The sequence below is a fragment of the Heptranchias perlo genome, unplaced genomic scaffold, assembly GCF_035084215.1.
Source record: "Heptranchias perlo isolate sHepPer1 unplaced genomic scaffold, sHepPer1.hap1 HAP1_SCAFFOLD_391, whole genome shotgun sequence".
NCBI lineage: Eukaryota > Metazoa > Chordata > Chondrichthyes > Hexanchiformes > Hexanchidae > Heptranchias > Heptranchias perlo.
In genome coordinates, this window is record NW_027139403.1 from 109,336 (window position 1) to 129,548 (window position 20,213).

Below are 20,213 nucleotides of genomic sequence, written 5' to 3' on the forward strand. Positions count from 1 at the left end.
TCCACATCTCTCAGCCTGACCATTATTCATGTCTCTCAACCTTCAGAAGTTACATTCCAAGCATAACTCCTGGTCCCATCCGTGCCTTGTTGTTACAGACTTAACAGAACCTTATTTAGAGTTTACATTGCCAGCCTTCACAGAACCGTTTGTATAAACAGACTTCTGCTCACTGGCTTGTGGAGGCTCGAGATAGAGAGGCCTGAGCCTGAGTGACTCCTTGATTTAATGAACCTTCAGTCCCTTCATCTACATGTCTTTTAGACATTATGCTATTACAGCACATTCCTCCCTTCGGTCTGTTCATTCCCACTTTACTGTTGTCAGCATCCTTTTAGTTTTAACTGCAAACTTGACTATAATAACCATCATGCATCCTTCTCGGCCCACCAGCACTTTCTTATTGAACACACGTTACATGGTTCATTCTATATTAATACACAGTACAGTTTACATTTATAGATACATAGATTCACAGTACATTTTGTTCTACTTCCACTATTAATTATAATTATACTAAATTCTATCTGTTAATGGGTTAATCCTTACACGTTGTTCTTCCTGACTCGAAACACCATAGTTCAGTCCTGGATGTGATTAACTGCAGAATCCAACCCCTGCAGTCACTTGTGAACTCGCTGGTGTCTCAGCACATGTGATGACTGAGTGAATCCCTTCCCACACACGGAGCAGGTGAACAGTCTCTCCACAATGTGCGTGAGTTGATGTGTCAGCAGTTCATTTCTGCTTTTAAAGCTCTTCTCAAAGTTACTGCATTAAAAGGTCACTCAATAGTGTGAACAAGTTGATATCTCAGAAGGTGGGATGAATTAGTGAATCCCTTCCCACACATGGAGCAGGTGAACAGTCTCTCCCCAATGTCAGTGTGTTGGTGTTTCAGATCATTTGTTTTAAAGCCCTTCTCACAGTCAGAACATTTCAGAGGTCTCTTATCAGAGTGAACTCGCTGGTGTCTCAGCAGGTGTGATGACCGAGTAAATCTCTTCTTACACAGGGAGCAGGTGAACGGCCTCTCCCTGACGGGAGTGTGTCGATGTCTTCACAATTTGTATCTGCATTTAGAGCTCTTCGTGCAGTCAGAACATTCAAAAGGTCTCTCCCCAGTCTGAACAAGTTGGTGTGTCAGCAGTTTGGATGAAATAGTGAATCCCTTCCCTCACACGGAGCAGGTGAGCGGCCTCTCCCCAGTGTGACTGCGTTGGTGTGTCAGCAGATTCCTTTTGCTTTTAAACCTCTTCTCACAGTCGGAACATTTAAAAGGTCTCTCATCGGAGTGAACTCGCTGGTGTCTCAGCAGGGTGGAAGAATGAGTGAATTTCTTCCCACACACGGAGCAGGAGAACGGCCTCTCCCCAGTGTGAACTCGCTGGTGTATCAGCAGGTGGCATGATCGAGTAAATCTCTTCTTACACACGGAGCAGGAGAACGGTCTCTCCCCAGTGTGAGTGCGTTGGTGTTGCAGCAGTTCAATTTTGCTTTTAAAGCTCCTCTCACAGTCAGAACATTTAAAAGGTCTCCCATCAGTGTGAACAAGTTGATGTTTCAGCAGGGAGGATGACTGAGTGAATCTCTTCTTACACACGGAGCAGGTGAACGGCCTCTCCCCAGTGTGAACTCGCTGGTGTTTCAGCAGGTGGCATGATCGAGTAAATCTCTTCTTACACACGGAGCAGGAGAACGGCCTCTCCCCAGTGTGACGGCATCGATGAATTTCCAGCCTGGACGGGTAATTGAATCCCTTCCCACAGTCTCCACATTTCCACGGTTTCTCCATGGTCCGGGTGTCCTTGTGTCTCTCCAGGTTGGACGATCAGTTGAAGCCTCGTCCACACACAGAACACGTGTACGGTTTCTCCCCGCTGTGAATGGTGTGATGTTTTTTCAGGCTGTGTAACTGGTTAAAGCTCTTTCCACAGTCAGTGCACTGGAACACTCTCACTCGGGTGTGTGTGTCTCGGTGCTTTTCCACTCACACTGATGTTTGAAATCTTCTCCCACAGATAGAACAGACAAACATTTCTCCTTCCACATTCAAAGGCCGATGATATTCAGGTCCTGATGAATCGAGTGACTCTGTCAGATCTTGGCATGCTGTTTGGTTTGAGTTTCCCTCTGCAAATCCTCCCCTTCTAATACCCTATAAAGGAGTTTATAAAAGTCATCACTGTAAGTACAGGGTAGAAATTCAGAACAGACAATTCTAGTTTCTACAAAACCTTCTTTCCTCTCTTGTGCCTCAAAGCTGTAAATCCCCGTCCCACACACTCTCCCTCCTCCCTGTGCTGAAATCCAAACTCATCGCATCATCTTTCAGTGGCCCGAAACCATGAGTGAAAGGGTGAGAGAGTGAGTGAGAGAGAAAGTGTGAGAGAGTGAATGTGAGAGAGTGAATGTGAGAGAGTGAATGTGAGAGAGTGAATGTGAGTGTGAGAGAGAGAGTGTGAGTGAATGTGAGAGTGAGAGTGAGAGTGAGAGTGTGAATGTGAGAGAGTGAGTGTGAGTGAGTGTGTGAGTGAATGTGAGAGTGAATGTGAGAGTGAATGTGAGTGAGTGAGAGAGTGAATGTGAGTGAGTGTGAGAGTGTGAGATAGTGAATGTGAGAGTGAATGTGTGTGAATGTGAGTGAGTATGAAAGAGTGAACGTGAGGGAGTGAGTGTGAGAGAGAGAGTGTGAGTACAGCAGTGGGCTCGGTGTGGAGAATGAAGTGGGGCAGGTGGAGCACGTTTCAGTGGGGCAGCAGTGATCATAATCTCATTAGGTTTAGAATATTTATGGAAAAGGACAGGGGACAGTCAAATGTGAAAATTCTTAACTGGAGGAGGGCTAATTCCAGTGAGTTAAAAAGGGATCTTTTCTGTGTGGATTGGAATCAAAAATTGTCAGGCAGAAGAGTAATTGAACAGTGGGAGGCCTTCAAGGAGGAGTTGGTTTGGGTGCAGAGTGGACAGATTCCCACGAGGAGGAAAGGAACAGCATCCAAAGCTCGAGCTCGGATGAATAAAGATATAGAGATCACCATTTCTCCTTCATTTACAGACGATCACTGACCGATCATCATTTCTCCTTCATTTACAGAAGTTTCCTGACTGATCACCATTTCTCCTTAATTTACAGACATTCCCTGACCGATTACCGTTTCTCCTTCATTTAAAGACGTTCCCTGACTGATCATTATTTCTGCTTCATTTGTAGACGCTCCCTGACCAATCACATATCTCCTTCATTTACAGATGCTCCCTGACCAATCACATTTCTTCGTCATTTACAGACGCTCCCTGACCGATCACCAGTTCTTCAATTACAGACACTCCCTGACCGATCTCCATTTCTCCTTCAATTACAGACGTTCCCTGACTGTTCACCATTTCTCCTTCATTTACAGATGCTCCCTGACTGATCACTATTTCTCCTTCAATTGCAGACGCTCCCTGACAGATCACCATTTCTCATTCATTTACAGATGCTCCCTGACCAATCACATTTCTCCGTCATTTACAGACGCTCCCTGACCGATCACCAGTTCTTCAATTACAGACACTCCCTGACCGATCTCCATTTCTCCTTCAATTGCAGACGCTCCCTGACCGATCGCCATTTCTCCTTCATTTACAGACGCTCCCTGACCGATCCCCATTTCCCCTTCATTTCCCGGCGGGTAGTGAGGGGGGGATAATGTTCACTGTTTTATATTCGGGTCTGGGGCCGCACTCGGGGTTTGTAAAGCCTGAGCCTGGGCCTGAGCCCGGACCCGGGCCCCGGGGTTTATTGAGCCTCTTGCTCCGATCCTCTGACCTGCACCGAACGCGCTCCTCCCGCAGCCTCGACTGGCCGCGCATGCTCAGGACACACTGCCCGATAATGAGTCACTACTGCGCCTGCGCGCTGGGCTCCACTGATTCAGATAGGGCACAATCTGCACCGCGCTGCATGCTGGGTGATGCAGCCGCCATTGATGATTTTACTGTCCGGCCGAAAAGCAAAGACATTGGAAGCAGGGAGAGCGCGTTTGGACCAAGGATAATAAAATAAACTGAAACCCCAGCGCTTCGAGCCATTAAAACCGGCACAAACACACAGCATAGAAGCGCCCCCCCTCCACCCCGAATTTGGTGAACTCCAGAAAAAAAATTTTCAGTGACTTTTATTAATTTCGTTTTATTAAATGTTGCAACTGAAGGGTTCAATTAATGTTTATTTTCCAAATGCACCTCGGGACTGCCAGTCTCACCATTAATCCCGCCTGGCTATTAAGGAGAGTTCCGGACCAAAAGGAGGAGCGGAAATTTATAGGCATTTCATATAACTCGTGGGGTGTTGCAGGGATCAGGACTGTGGCCTCAATTATTTACAATGTATATCAATGACTTGGATGAAGGAACAGAGTGTCTTGTGGCCAGATTTGCTGATGGTACAAAGATAGGTGGAAAAGCAAGTTGCAATGAGGACACAACGTGTCTGTGAAGGGATGTTGACAGGTTAAGCGAATGGGCAAAAAATTGGCAGATGGAATATAATGTGGGAAAATGTGAAGTCATTCACTTTGGGAGGAAAAAAATATTTTGCTTTTTTATTTGAATGGAGAAATACTACAAAATGCTGCAGTACGGAGGGATCTGGGTTTCCTCGTGCAAGAAAGACAAAATTCAACATACAGGTGCAGCAGGTAATCCGGAAGGCAAACGGAATATTGGCTTTTATGTCTCGGGGGATGGAGCATCAAAGCAGTGAAGTCATGCTACAAATGTACAGGGTGCTGGAAATGTACAGGAACCTAAAGCAATTAAGATTAGTAAAGAAAAAGTACTGGAGGAATTAATGGGACTAAAAGCTGACAAATTCTTTGGACCTGATGGCCGACATCCTAGGGTTTAAAAAGAGGTGGCTGCAGAGAAAGTGGATGCACTGGTTTTATCTTCCAGAGTTCCCATGATTCTCGAAAGATCCCCATGGATTGGAAGGTACCAAATGTAACCCTGCTATTCAAGAAAGAGGGAGAGAGAAAACAGGGAACTACAGAACCTTTAGCCTGACAATAGTAGTAGGGAAATTGCGAGAATCTATTACTAGGGACGTGGTAACAGGGCACTTAGAAAATCATAATATGATTAGGCACATGCAACACGGTTTTATGAAAGGGAAATCGTGTTTGACAAATCTATTTGAGGTTTTGAGGGTGTTGATAGCAGGGTAGATAAGGGAGAACCAGTGGATGTAGAATATTTGGATTTTCAAAAGGCATTCGATAAGGTGCCACACAAAAGTTTGTTGAACAAGATTAGGGCTCATGGGATTGTGGGTAATATATTAGCATGGATTGGGGATTGGTTGACGGAGAGAAAACAGAAACTCGTAATAAACAGGTCATTTTCGGATTGGCAGTTTGTAACTAGTGGGGTGCCGTGAAGATCAGTGCTTGGGCCTCAGATATTTACAATCTATATTAATGACTTAGATGAGGGGACCGAGTGTAATGTATCCAAGTTTGCTGACGATACAAAACGAGGTGGGAAAGTAAGCTGTGAGGAGGACACAAAGAGGATGAAAAGTGATACAGACAGGTTAAGTGAGTGGGCTAGAAGTTGGTAAATGAAGTATAAAGTGGGGAAATGTGAGGTTATTAACTTTGGTAGGAAGAATAGAAAAGCAGAATATCTTTTAAAAGGTGAGAGAGTATGAAATGTTGGTATTCAGAGGGATTTGTGTGTCCTTGTACACGGATCACAGAAAGTTAACATGCAGATGCAGCAAGCAATTAGGAAAGCAAATGGTATGTTGGCCTTTATTGCGAGGTGGTTGGAGTACAAGGATAAGGAAGTCTTGCTGTAATTATATAGGGCTTTGGTGAGACCACATCTGGAGTACTGTGTACAATTTTGATCTCCTTACCTGCGGAACGATACACTTGTCTTAGAGTGGGTGCAACAAAGGTTCACTAGATTGATTCCGGGGATAAGAAGGTTGTCCTGTGAGGAGAGATTGAGCAGAATGGGCCTATATTCTCTGGAGTTTACAATAATGAGGTGTTCTCATTGAAACATGTAAAATTGTTAGAGGGCCTGACAGGGTAGATGCTGGGATGCTGTTTCCCCTGGCTGGAGAGTCCAGAACTAATGGTTATAATCTCAAGATAAGGGGCCGGCCATTTGGTACAGAGATGAGGAATAATTACTTCACTGAGAGGGTTGTGAACCATTGGAATTCTCCACCCCAGAGGGCTGTGGATGCTGAGCCATTGAATAGATTCAAAACTGAGGGAGATAGAATTTTGGAAACAAAGGAACTCAAGGGATATGGGGATCGGTCGGGAAAGTGGATTTGAGGCCGAAGATCAGCGATGACGCTGTCAAATGGCGGAGCAGGCTCGAGGGACTGAATGGCCAACTCTTGCTCCTTTCGCTGATGTTGGTCCGCTGGAAAAGCAGAAGTTGCCAGCTGTTTTAAAACTTTTCGCCTGAACAGGGACTTGAACCCTGGACCCTCAGATCACCACCTGTTTTAAAAGTCTGATGCTCTACCGACTGAGCTCTCCAGGTTCGCTGTTGGATTGGTTTCCATCATACAGATTCATGGTGGGACTCTGAATTATCCCTGTCGATGGAGAAGAAGGGGAGAATTCCTTTTTACAATTTTCAGCAACGTGTTGAGGAGAATCCTTGTTTCTGTTGAACATGATGTAAGAAACATGGACAGCGAACTCGTGAGTTTACAATTCTTCTTGTTTGTACAAAATGTCTTGTCATTCGTTCGCAGCAATTAAAAAAAACACTCTACCCAATGGCTCAAAAGCAAAGCTTGTTCCACACGGGAGCTGGGAAAGGCCTCTCGACATTTCAGCCGATCAACAATTGAAAGCTGAATAATTTCACCCGTTACACCGTGACACCAGGCAGCAGATTTGCCTCCCGAATTTTCCCAACACGACACTTCAAACCGATGAATCCCTGCTTCACGGAAAGAAGAATTGTGTTTTTGGTTCTTTAGATTTAAAGATGTCGTGCCGGCCGCTTTACCATTTCAGCTCTCGCCAATCGCCCCCTCTCCCTCCTATAAACAAATAAACTCTCACCTGCTATTGCAAGAGGGGAGGCCAGAGGAGCCTCAGTGCCCACATGGGGACATGAAGAAGTCGATGTGTTATGGAACTGGTTGTACCTTGAACTCCAGTCAAAATGTTTAGAAGGTTCAACTACTTTAGATGGTGCTGGAGCTCACAACCCCAGCATTTCTCGAGTGTATAATTATTGTAGAAATAACGCGCGCTGACCGATTGCTCCACTGGAGCCGCGCACGGTCTGTGTCCCCAGTGCTCCCATCAAACAGCTTCATCCTCGGTCTCTCAATTATCACTTCCTGATCTTTCCCACACAGAAGCCTCCAACCAAGAGGCGATTCGTTAAACATCAGCAGTGATCTTTAAAAGCCCTGAAATCTTAAACAATGCCCCTGAAGATAATAACATTTAATTATATTATTATTGACTAAAGGCCAATTTTTTCACGGTACTTTAAGGAGGATTTGGGCAAAGTGGGAGCTGAAATTATGAAACTCTCTCTGGGCTGTCGGTGATTGGAGAGATGGGCGTTATTTCATTTGAAAACCGAGGTTCGGAACTTCCTGATGGAGAAGTGTGAGAGAAGATTGTGGTTAGTGGCAGTTGCCGGGGAGATCGAGAGGAGAGGGAGAAAAGTCAAAGTCACAGCTGTGACAGCTCAAGTGCTCTGCTTATCTGTAATATTTAGACAGTAATGTACAGCACAGGGCAAACCAGTTTAGAATGTGACCGTGACATGTAAATGTGACGACACGTTCTTGTTTCTGGGCTCATTGAGGTCGGGGTATAATTCTCGATGCGAGGTTCATATCCCGGAGAATCCCTAATTTAGCCCGGGACTTTTGATCTTGAGCTGCGGTTCAAACTTTTGCAAAGAGGGAAAGGAAGTCCCCAAATCACTCCACCTGAATCTCAAGCGCTTTCGGAAGAAATTCAGTTCAAACAATCAGGACTTTAAAGGCACCTCAATGACCTGCACTTTCATTGAACGAGCTTTGCTTACAATTGCATTCGAGCTTGAAACCGCTCTGGGTTTTCATCTAACTGAAGCAGAGTGAGGCCGCTCTGTATCTGTGAGCATGTCGGTGACGAGGTTCGCTCTGATATTGGTCGCTCTCAATTTTTAAAAATTTCACGAAGCCTCAGGGAAAAGAAACCGAGAATCGAATTGTCCCTGTAAGTGATGAATTGAAGGGATTGGTGCTCCAAGCAGATCTGGAAAATGCGCAGTGCGGTCGCTCAGGAATTCCAAATCCACCCTCTCGCCACTCGGCGATCATATTAACTGAGCTTTACTCTGGCCCAGTGTCACCGCGCTGAAATCGAGTATTTCTCCGGCACGTTTCTCTTAACTTCACAGTTGCTGGTTTAAGATTGAAGACCGGCTCGTTGGATTTTCACTCCTGCAAGTTTCAACCATTCATTTTGGACTGACTGGAGACAACTGTTCTATTGGTCACTGCAATCAAAAAGTTCAGCTCAATGAGTTACTGGTTCAGTGGGTGACTTCTTCACCTGTCTCGGTGGTGCTATCGGTTGGTGCGAAAGTTTGATGTTTCGAGCCCTAATTTTATTTTCCCTCAGGATTCATCGCCTCAAAGTTCCAGGGTTTCAATGTGTGTTTTGTCTGCAAGAAAATGTACCGTGATCATTGCCGGCTGAGCAGGGCTGATATTCCACCATTTACCCTGTTGTCGGAGAGCAGGCACATGAATCATATAAAGAAATGGAACATTGGCTTCACGGAAATCACAATTCATAACCCATTTATTTTAAACGGGTTTATTTTAAATGAGTTAACGCCTGCCTTAAATGGTAGACTCAGGACTGTCACACAAACAGGTTAAATCTTCAGAGAATAATTACCACAATCATTTTTAGACTGGACGCTGCACGGTGACTTTGCTGTCAGTGAAGAGAGACGAGAAAGACCAAAGTGCCGTTTGCCCCTCTCAGTGTGGCCCTGAAGGACTGTGTCCAGGCTGAAGTTCTGTTCCCACCGGACGATCCTCCCCCCAGATTGTCCTTTCTGAGCTCCAGTCAGGTGATGTTAAACACTCAGGAGGAAAAGACCAAAATCTACAACAAGGTAATTAAAACAAAACTGATTTATTTAACAGATATCCAGAATATTAAACTCCAGCCCAGTTATAGGGCTTATTAACATCAGCAGAAACAAACCCCAACTGTCAGAATGAACATGGTTCAGTCCTGGATGGGATCAACAGCAGAATCCAACCCCTGTTGTCACTTTTGAACTTCCTGGTGTCTCAGCACGTGTGATGACTGAGTGAATCCCTTCCCACACACGGAATCATAGAATCAGAGAAAGCTACAGCACAGAAGGAAGCCATTCGGCCCATCGTGTCTGTGACGGCCGAAAAAGAGCGATCCAGCATAATCCCACTTTCCAGGGCTTGGTCCGTAGCCCTGTAGGTTACGGCACTTCAAATGCACATCCATGCACTTTTGAAATGAGTTGAGGTTTTCTGCCTCGACCACCCTTTCAGACAGTGAGTTCCAGACCCCGACCACCCTGTCCGCTTCTGTGTATCCTCGAACTTTATCACTGCTATCCGGAGGTCGAGGAGACAACCATTCGCTCCTCTATGACATAAATCGTGAATTATACCCTGACCCCGACGAGCCCAGAAACAAGAACGTGTCCTTAAATTAAAGTGTTACAGACACATTCTGTGAGAGGTCTGTCTGTGCGATGAAATGGTGTTTTTGAACAGTCATTCTGATATCAGTTTCCTCCTCAAACCTCAACAAATACCAATTCCAAAGTGTGACTTTGTCGCTGAATTCCACAAATTAGGTAAAAATAATAAGTGACACAAGGCACTGCGGGGAGTTGAACCCAGGATCACCTGTTTACAAGACAAATGCTTTAACCAACTAAACAACAGCACCAATTCACAGCACCTGTTCCCCACCTCGTCTCACTAATATCGATCAGCGACACGTTACTGTCTGTTCGAGGGACAGACCGTTTGATCTTTGTCCATTTCCCTTGTCCGTTTCCCTGTGCATCCTGATACTGCCTGCATTTCTCGCTGTGTTTATCTTTGTGTATCCATCAGTGTGTTGATACACGGATGATGAAGTGTGCTTGTGTTTGTTACATTAAATAAATTCGGGGTTCAGACAATTCTCGCTCTGACATTGGAGAACTATTGAGCTGAACTTTACAGCGAAGTCTTGTTTATTGTGGTGCTGAAACGAAAAAACCGAAGAGGTCCAAAAAGGGAAAAGGAGCAAAAACTTGTGAGGGAAAATAACGACAACAATTAAGGTATTTACAGGTATATTAAGAGAAAGAAGGGTGACTAAGAGTAATGTGGGACCCTTAAAGACAGATGGAGGTGATATTGTAATTGAAAATCAGGAAATGGCAGAGTTGCTAAATATTTACTTTGCATCGGTCTTCATGGAAAAGGATGAGGCGAACATAGCAGAGACACGAGGAAAACTGTAAATAAATCAAGGGGATTCAGTGTAAATAAAATAATGGCAATGGAGAAAATAATGAGATTGAAGATTGTCAAATCTCCAGGACCTGATGTTTACCATCCCAGGGGAATAAGAGGAATAGGTAAGGAACTTGTACTCATGATCGATCAAAACTCTCTTGATTCAGGAATTGTTGCTTTAATTGAAACATTGTCAATGTCACTCCATTATTTCGGATGGGTCGGAGAGATAAAGTTGGAAATTCTAGGCCTATCAGTCTGACGCCTGTTGTGGGGAAGTTACCAGTATCCGTTATTGGGGAAAGAATGACTGAGCACTTGGATAAATATGGAGTAATCAGAGAGAGCCAGCATGGATTTGTAAAGGGGAAGTCAAGTCTAACAAAGCTCGTTGAACTTTTTGAAGATGTAACTAACGTGCTCGATAATGGAGTGTCTCTGGGTGTTAGATGGACATTGACTTCCAAAGGCATCCAATAAGGGACCACATAAGAGACTGTCAACAAAAATGAGAGTGCGTGGAATTTAAGGCAACCTATTGAAATGGGTCGGGAGTTGGTTAGAAGGTGGGAGGCAGAGGCCCGGGATAATAAGGGATGTACTCAAATTGGCCGGATGTGATTAGTTCTGGAGCATCAGCTTTTTCCGATATGTATAAATGACGGAGATGAAGGAATAGAGAGCCGAACACTCACGTTTGTCGCTGACATCGAGTTAGGAGGCGCAGTGAGTAGTGTAGATGGGAGCATAAAGTTACAAAGGGAAATTGATAGATTCAGTGAGTTGGTAAAACTGTGTCAGATGGAGCTTACATAGAATTACATCGAATGTACATCACAGAAACAGGCAATTCGGCCCAACGAGACTATACCGGTGTTTATGCTGCAGACGAGCCTCCTCCAACCCCTTTTCATCTAACCCTATGAGCAAACTCTAATATTCCCTTCTCCTCTATGTGCTTATCCAGCTTCCCCGTAAATGCATCCATTCTATTCGCCTTAACTACTCCTTGTGGTGGCGAGTTGAACATTCTAACGCCTCTCTGGGTAAGTCTGTTTCTCTTGAATGCCAGATTGGATACATTAGTGACTGTATTAATGTTTCAGAAGATGGGATGATCGAGTGAATCTCTTCCCACACACGGAGCAGGTGAAAAGTCTCTCCCCAGTGTGAGTGCATCGATGTCTCAGCAGTTCGTTTCTGATTTTAAATCTCTTCCCACAGTCAGAACATTTAAAGGTCTCTCAGTGTGAACTCGCTGGTGTGTCAGAAGGAGGGATGACCAAGTGAATCTCTCCTTACACACGGAGCAGGTGAACGGCCTCTCCCCAGTGTGAACTCGCTGGTGTCTCAGCAGGTTGGATGACTGAATGAATCTCTTCCCACACACAGAGCAGGAGAATGGCCTCTCCCCAGTGTGGGAGCATTGGTGCATCAGCAGGGTGGATGACCGAGTGAATCCCTTCCCACAGGCAGAGCAGGTGAACGGCCTCTCCCCAGTGTGGGTGCGTTGGTGCATCAGCAGGGTGGATGACCGAGTGAATCCCTTCCCACACGCAGAGCAGGTGAACGGTCTCTCCCCAGTGTGAGTGCGTTGGTGTGTCAGCAGATGAATTTTGCTTTTAAATCTCTTCTCACAGTCAGAACATTTAAAAGGTCTCTCATCGGAGTGCACTCGCTGGTGTGACAGAAGGTGTGATGACCGAGTGAATCTCTTCCCACACGCAGAGCAGGTGAACGGCCTCTCCCCAGTGTGAACTCGCTGGTGTCTCAGCAGGTTGGATGCCCAAGTGAATCCCTTCCCACAAGCAGAGCAGGTGAACGGCCCCTCTCCAGTGTGAGTGCGTTGGTGTGTCAGCAGATGAATTTTGCTTTTAAATCTCTTCTCACAGTCAGAACATTTAAAAGGTCTCTCATCAGAGTGAACTCGCTGGTGTGACAGAAGGTGTGATGACCGATTGAATCCCTTCCCACACACGGAGCAGGTGAACGGCCTCTCCCCAGTGTGAGTGCGTTGGTGTTTCAGCAGGTTACTTTTGCATTCAAACCTCTTCTCACAGTCAGAACATTTAAAAGGTCTCTCCCCAGTGTGAACTCGCTGGTGTGTCAGGAGGCCGGATGACTGACTGAATCCCTTCCCACACACGGAGCAGGTGAACGGCCTCTCCCCAGTGTGACGGCGTCGATGAGTTTCCAGCTGTGACGGGTAATTGAATCCCTTCCCACAATCCCCACATTTCCACGGTTTCTCCATGGTCTGGGTGTCCTTGTGTCTCTCCAGGTTGGACGATCAGTTGAAACCTCGTCCCCACACAGAACACGTGTACGGTTTCTCCCAACTGTGAATGGTGTGATGTTTTTTCTGGCTGTGTAACTGGTTAAAGCTCTTTCCACAGTCAGTGCACTGGAACACTCTCACTCGGGTGTGTGTGTCTCGTTGCTTTTCCACTAACACTGATGTTTGAAACCTTCTCCCACAGACAGAACAGACAAACATTTCTCCTTCCACATTCAAAGGCCGATGATATTCAGGTCCTGATGAATCGAGTGACTCTGTCAGATCTTGATGTGATCTTTGGTTTGAGTTTCCCTCTGCAAATCCTCCCCTGTAAAAGGAGTTCATAAAAGTTATCAATGTAAGTACAGGATAGAAATTCAGATCAGACAACTCTACTTTCTATGGAACATTATTTCCTCTATCATTCCTCAAAGCTGTAAATCCCCGTCCCACACACTCTCCCTCCTCCCTGTGCTGAAATCCAAACCCATCGCATCATCTTTCAGTGGCCCGAATCCATGAGTGAAAGGGTGAGAGAGGAATGTGAGAGTGAATGTGAGTGAGTGTGTGAGAGAGTGAATGTGAGTACAGCAGTGGGCTCGGTGTGGAGAATGAAGTGGAGCAGGTGGAGCATGTTTCAGTGGGGCAGCAGTGATCATAATCTCATTAGGTTTAGAACAGTTATGGAAAAGGACAGGGGACAGTCAAATGTGAAAATTCTTAACTGGAGGAGGGCAAATTCCAGTGAGTTAAAAAGGGATCTTGTCCGTGTGGATTGGAATCAAAAATTGGCAGGCAGAACAGTAATTGAACAGTGGGAGGCCTTCAAGGAGGAGTTGGTTTGGGTACAGAGTGGACAGATTCCCACGAGGTGGAAAGGAACAGCATCCAAAGCTCGAGCTCCCTGGATGACTGAAGATATAGAGATCACCATTTCTCCTTCATTTACAGACTCTCCCTGACCGATCACCATTTCTCCTTCATTTACAGACTCTCCCTGAACGATCACCATTTCTCCTTCATTTACAGACGCCCCCTGACCGATCACCATTTCTCCTTCATTTACAGACGCTCCCTGACCGATCACCATTTCTCCTTCATTTACAGACTCTTCCTGATCGATCACCATTTCTCCTTCATTTACAGACTCTCCCTGACCGATCACCATTTCTCCTTCATTTACAGACGCCCCCTGACCGATCACCATTTCTCCTTCATTTACAGACGCTCCCTGACCGATCACCATTTCTCCTTCATTTACAGACGCTCCCTGACCGATCACCATTTCTCCTTCATTTACAGACGCCCCCTGACCGATCACCATTTCTCCTTCATTTACAGACGCCCCCTGACCGATCACCATTTCTCATTCATTTACAGACGCTCCCTGACCGATCACCATTTCTCCTTCATTTACAGACGCTCCCTGACCGATCACCATTTCTCCTTCATTTTCAGACGCTCCCTGACCGAGCCCCATTTCCCCTTCATTTCCCGGCGGGTAGTGAGGGGGGGATAATGTTCACTGTTTTATATTCGGGTCTGGGGCCGCACTCGGGGTTTGTAAAGCCTGAGCCTGGGCCTGAGCCCGGACCCGGGCCCCGGGGTTTATTGAGCCTCTTGCTCCGATCCTCTGACCTGCACCGAACGCGCTCCTCCCGCAGCCTCGACTGGCCGCGCATGCTCAGGACACACTGACCGATAATGAGTCACTACTGCGCCTGCGCACCGGGCTCCACTGATTCAGATAGGGCACAATGTGAACCGCGCTGCATGCTGGGTGATGCAGCCGCCATTGATGATCATAATATCAGGCTGGAAAACAAAGACATTGGAAGCAGGAAGAGCGCGTTTGGAACAAAGATAATAAAATAAACTGAAAGCCCAGCTCTTCGTGTGATTTAAATCGGCACAAACACACAGCGCAGACGCTCCACCACTTTGGTGAACTCCAGAAAATATTTCAGCATGGCTTTATGAAGGGGAAGTCATGTCTGACAAATTTGCTTGAGTTCTTCGAGGATATAACGTATAGGGTGGATAAAGGGGAACCAGTGGACATAGTGTATTTAGACTTCCAGAAGGCATTCGACAAGGTGCCACATAAAAGATTATTACTTAAGATAAAAAATCACGGGATTGGGGGTAATATTCTGGCATGGGTGGAGGATTGGTTATCGAACAGGAAGCAGAGAGTTGGGATAAATGGTTCATTTTCGGACTGGCAACCGGTAACCAGTGGTGTTCCACAGGGGTCGGTGCTGGGTCCCCAACTCTTTACAATCTATATTAACGATTTGGAGGAGGGGACCGAGTGCAACATATCAAAATTTGCAGATGATACAAAGATGGGAGGGAAAGTAGAGAGTGAGGAGGACATAAAAAACCTACAAGGGGATATAGACAGGCTGGGTGAGTGGGCGGAGATTTGGCAGATGCAATATAATATTGGAAAATGTGAGGTTATGCACTTTGGCAGGAAAAATCAGAGAGCAAGTTATTTTCTTAATGGCGAGAGACTGGAAAGTACTGCAGTACAAAGGGATCTGGGGGTCCTAGTGCAAGAAAATCAAAAAGTTGGTATGCAGGTGCAGCAGGTGATCAAGAAAGCCAATGGAATGTTGGCTTTTATTGCTCGGGGGATAGAATATAAAAACAAGGAGGTATTGCTGCAGTTATATAAGGTATTGGTGAGACCGCACCTGGAATACTGCATACAGTTTTGGTCTCCATACTTAAGAAAAGACATACTTGCTCTCGAGGCAGTACAAAGAAGGTTCACTCGGTTAATCCCGGGGATGAGGGGGCGGACATATGAGGAGAGGTTGAGTAGATTGGGACTCTACTCATTGGAGTTCAGAAGAATGAGAGGCGATCTTATTGAAACATATAAGATTGTGAAGGGTCTTGATCGGGTGGATGCAGTAAGGATGTTCCCAAAGATGGGTGAAACTAGAACTAGGGGGCATAATCTTAGAATAAGGGGCTGCTCTTTCAAAACTGAGATGAGGAGAAACTTCTTCACTCAGAGGGTGGTAGGTCTGTGGAATTTCCTGCCCCAGGAAGCTGTGGAAGCTACATCATTAGATAAATTTAAAACAGAAATAGATAGTTTCCTAGAAGTAAAGGGAATTAGGGGTTATGGGGAGCGGGCAGGAAATTGGACATGAAGCTGAGTTCGGATCGGTCAATGCCCTGTGGGTGGCGGAGAGGGCCCAGGGGCTATGTGGCCGGGTCCTGCTCCGACTTCTTGTGTTCTTTAGATTTGTGGTTGGGATCAGATCAGCCATGATCTTGTTGAATGGCGGAGCAGGCTCGGGGGGCCGATTGGCCTACTCCTGCTCCAATTTCTTATGTTCTTATGTTCTTATTGCTGCAGGAGTTCCTCAGGGCAGTGTCCTCGGCCCAACCATCTTCAGCTGCTTCATCAATGACCTTCCCTCCATCATAAGGTCAGAAATGGGGATGTTCGCTGATGACTGCACAGTGTTCAGTTCCATTCGCAACCCCTCAGATAATGAAGCAGTCCGAGCCTGCATGCAGCAAGACCTGGACAACATCCAGGCTTGGGCTGATAAGTGGCAAGTAACATTCGCGCCAGATAAGTGCCAGGCAATGACCATCTCCAACAAGAGAGAGTCTAACCACCTCCCCTTGACATTCAACGGCATTACCATCGCCAAATCCCCCACCATCAACATCCTGGGGGTCACCATTGACCAGAAACTTAACTGGACCAGCCATATAAATACTGTGGCTACGAGAGCAGGTCAGAGGCTGGGTATTCTGCGGCGAGTGACTCACCTCCTGACTCCCCAAAGCCTTTCCACATCGACAAGGCACAAGTCAGGAGTGTGATGGAATACTCTCCACTTGCCTGGATGAGTGCAGCTCCAACAACACTCAAGAAGCTCGACACCATCCAAGATAAAGCAACCCGCTTGATTGGCACCCCATCCACCACCCTAAACATTCACTCCCTTCACCACCGGCGCACTGTGGCTGCAGTGTGCACCATCCACAGGATGCACTGCAGCAACTCGCCAAGGCTTCTTCGACAGCACCTCCCAAACCCGCGACCTCTACCACCTAGAAGGACAAGGGCAGCAGGCGCATGGGAACAACACCACCTGCACGTTCCCCTCCAAGTCACACACCATCCCGACTTGGAAATATATCGCCGTTCCTTCATTGTCGCTGGGTCAAAATCCTGGAACTCCCTTCCGAACAGCACTGTGGGAGAACCGTCACCACACGGACTGCAGCGGTTCAAGAAGGCGGCTCACCACCACCTTCTCAAGGGAAATTAGGGATGGGCAATAAATGCCAGCCTTGCCAGCGACGCCCACATCCCGTGAACGAATAAAAAAAAAACTCATATATACAGACCCACAATTCATATATAAACATCACACTCATATACACACACCCACAGTTCATATATAAACATCGCACTCAAATATACACACCCACAGTTCATGTATAAACATCGCACTCATATATACACACCCACAGTTCATGTACAAACATCGCACTCATATATACACACCCACAGTTCATATATAAACATCGCACTCAAATATACACACCCACAGTTCATGTATAAACATTACACTCATATATACACACCCACAGTTCATATATAAACATCGCACTCATATATACACACCCACAGTTCATGTATAAACATCACACTCATATATACACCCCACAGTTCATATATAAACATCACACTCATATATACACACCCACAGTTCATATATAAACATTACACTCATATATACACACCCACAGTTCATATATAAACATCGCACTCATATATACGCACCCACAGTTCATATAGAAACATCACACTCATATATACACACCCACAGTTCATATATAAACATCACACTCATATATACACACCCACAGTTCATATATAAACATCACACTCATATATACACACCCACAGTTCATATATAAACATCACACTCATATATACACACCCACAGTTCATATATAAACATCACACTGATATATACACACCCACAGTTCATATATAAACATCACACTCATATATACACACCCACAGTTCATATAGAAACATCACACTCATATATACACACCCGCAGTTTATAACAGAACAGCGCACTCCGAATCCACACCCAATTTATATTTACCCAAAGTCCTGTTCACAGCTCTCACCAAAGTCTGAACACTGAAAGTTGAACTGTTTTCCAGATACTGTCCGTCCTACTTTGTAATTTTAGCATCGGATTTTATGCAGACCGGCAAAGGGAGCGGAATAGCGGTCCTGGCGGTGAATGCTGCTTCGAACGGAAGTCTCGGTGTCCAGGAGCTGGCGGGGATTGGAAAGCTCTTGTGTCACACGAAGTGTCTGAAAGGCCCGGATACACATGAAGGTTATCAGTGCGGTGCCCACACCTCGTGCTGTAATGTTAGCGAGCCGGACATCAACTGAAAAGGCGGCTTGTTCGAAACACGTTGTGGTCACAGTTTCATTCTGTACATAACTGAACGGAAATCATTGAAAATGGAATGTTTTCTTTGCTGATTCACCATAAACAATATGTTATTATGAAGTTTGATTCTCAGTTCCCCAGTGTCAGAGGGAAAATTGCATAAATCCGAGCCAGGTAGGAGTCGAACCTACAATCTTCTGATTCGTAGTCAGACGCGTTATCCATTGCGCCACTGGCCCAACTGATCTGTTTTATTTCATTTTTCATTCAGAATCAACCCACAGATTGACACAGAGAGATAAACACAGCGAGAGATGCAGACAGTGTCGGTGAACACAGCGAAATAGACAAGAGATATAGAAATGTACCAAACGGCCTCAAACTCCACCAGACAGTGGCGGGTATCTGACAGGTATCAGTGAGAGGAGGTGGTGAATTTGCAGTTTGATTTGGCTCCGTGGCTGAGCTGCTCAAAGTGCCCGTTTGGTCGGGGCCTTTTTTGTCTTCAGCCTCCTCTGTGATATTTACCCAATTTGTGAATTAAGCAACAAAATAACACAGAGCGGTATTTGTATTAGTTCCGGAGCCAACAAGGAAAGGATTCCAGATCTGCAGTATGTAAATGTTCCTGCACTGTACAGGCGGACCTCTCATACAATGTGTCCGAAACACCTTTTGAGGATATTGCTCCAGAGGGCTGATTGTACAAACTTCTTTACTTACAACCAGCAACCGAATCTCTATTAAAAGTTGCGAAGCGAAGCTCGTTTCAGAGCAGTTTTCGCTGTTCAGCTTTTGTAAAATTGGTTGAAACTCATTTTGAACACATCTGAGTATCAATGAGAAGGTCAGGCACAGGATTGTTGGGATGGAACCGTCTCTAACAATAAGTACAAAGTATAATAGATTATAAAGTGAAAAAAGCCAATCCAATCTCTCAGTCTCTCTGTCACTTTCTCGGTGAGTGAACGTAAACCAACAGAAGAAGCTAAAACAAAGAACTGAGCAGTTTTGTTTGTTTCCTTTTCCTTCGGGCGAGTACAGTTGAAGAGAATGATTTCTGTTTCCTGCTGGACAATTAACTGGAATGAGCAGTGTATCTGGTTCCCATGGTACCCAGTGAAATATCCACGTTAATATCTCCCATTTACACTGATACCTTCCTTCCTCACTAATTATAGGAAACTTTTGGTCAGGTTCAATCACACTTCAGAAGACCAGAAGCGCAAAGGAAGGTCGAAACCTCATGGTGACGTAACCTACAGGCGAGGGAGGTTTGCAGGTTTACCTGGAGCTGTAAATATATAAACTCCTTCCAATGTACAAACTCCCCTCACCAACAGTAATTCAATTCTAACTGATCTGAGACTTTGGTCATTTATGGTGATTATACTTTGTGGAGTTAAAGCAGCAGTAAAATCCGTTGTGTGTTGTGTACATAGCCGTTCAGTCAATATAAAACATTGTCATCCGACCGACCATGAGCAATGCCACAGAGGGTATGTCAGGTTACGGACAGTTCCGCCTCCAGCAGTTGTTCTCTCGGTCACACATCCGGCATCACCTCTCGGTCTCACACTTCAGAGTCACGCCTGAATATAAACACATTTCTGTTTCACACTTTAACCTGGAGGTCAACAAATCACAAGTCAAGAGGAAAGGAACAAACAAATCAAATATTTAAGAATGTTAACAGATAGAAAATTCACCATCAATGACTGAGAAAAAAATGAAGCAAACGGATCAAGATGAACAATTAGCAAAAGGTAACAATTAAAGAAAGGAGAAGGGGAACTGATCATATCGCCCCAAATAGTTTTTGAAAAATCCTTTTGGTTTACATCTTAGTTTCTCCGTTAAGTTGGGGATGTACATCTAGAAATATTTTTCTTAACATCATAAAGACAATTAGAATACAACT

The 20,213-nt window shown here is 45.4% G+C and overlaps 1 protein-coding gene and 2 non-coding genes across 3 annotated transcripts in view; 1 reads left to right on the forward strand and 2 right to left on the reverse strand.

Annotated features, from left to right (window-relative positions):
• Positions 1-20,213, forward strand: part of LOC137312007 (zinc finger protein 585A-like) — a 237,209-nt gene that overhangs the window by 108,460 nt on the left and 108,536 nt on the right. The window lies entirely within an intron of this gene.
• trnak-uuu (transfer RNA lysine (anticodon UUU)) lies at positions 6,471-6,555 on the reverse strand. The gene is given in 2 exon segments: positions 6,471-6,506; positions 6,519-6,555. It is a non-coding gene; the product is annotated as a tRNA-Lys (tRNA).
• Positions 18,459-18,531, reverse strand: trnar-acg (transfer RNA arginine (anticodon ACG)). Its single transcript has one exon. It is a non-coding gene; the product is annotated as a tRNA-Arg (tRNA).